The sequence below is a fragment of the Psammomys obesus genome, unplaced genomic scaffold, assembly GCF_907164565.1.
Source record: "Psammomys obesus unplaced genomic scaffold, mPsaObe1.curated_primary_1811, whole genome shotgun sequence".
In the NCBI taxonomy this organism is placed as follows: Eukaryota; Metazoa; Chordata; class Mammalia; order Rodentia; family Muridae; genus Psammomys; species Psammomys obesus.
The window spans coordinates 5,689,871-5,690,610 of NW_026592666.1; positions in this window are offsets into that span (position 1 = coordinate 5,689,871).

Below are 740 nucleotides of genomic sequence, written 5' to 3' on the forward strand. Positions count from 1 at the left end.
CTATCTATCTATCTATCTATCTATCTATCTATCTATCTATCTATCTAAAGTTATCCATCATTTATACGACTATTCTATTAAGAGATGATGGGAAAGAGCTAATTAGCCTATGCATAGTTCTTTAAAAATTTAATATAAATCTGGATTTACACCAAAAGCTAAAACTACCTTTTATGAAAGCTCAGAGTCTAGATTCTGAAAGATTTAAGGTGGAATCACTGTTCTTCTCGATAAGCACTCTGGCTACTTCTCTTACATTAATGATTTATTTTTCTGTGATGGGGAGTTTAACTTGATGTTCTATCTTCATGTGTTGATGCTGAGTGGGCACATAGACGGGGGACGAACTTGAACTCTGTGTACTACACTTTGTCTCTAGGAGTTAGGTATGACGGATGTGGTTGTAGTGACGGGGTGGGCAGAGCTGTGTTGTATTGTTTAACAACTTGTAGATTAGTGACACTGTGAAAGCTGTCTCACTTCTCTGAAAATTTCTGTAATTATAAAAACATCTTTACTTATGATTGCTTTGAATAGTATATGATCAATGTTGTGAATGAACTGCAAACCACCCAGATTTGGCTTAGAGTCATTTAAATGAGTGGTAGCTAAAACTATTGTTAACATTATCTGATGATATGCCTTTGATATGTTACTGAAAGCAGTGCCCAGAAGAATCTAGAACAACAAGACACACACACACACACACACACACACACACACACACACACACACACACA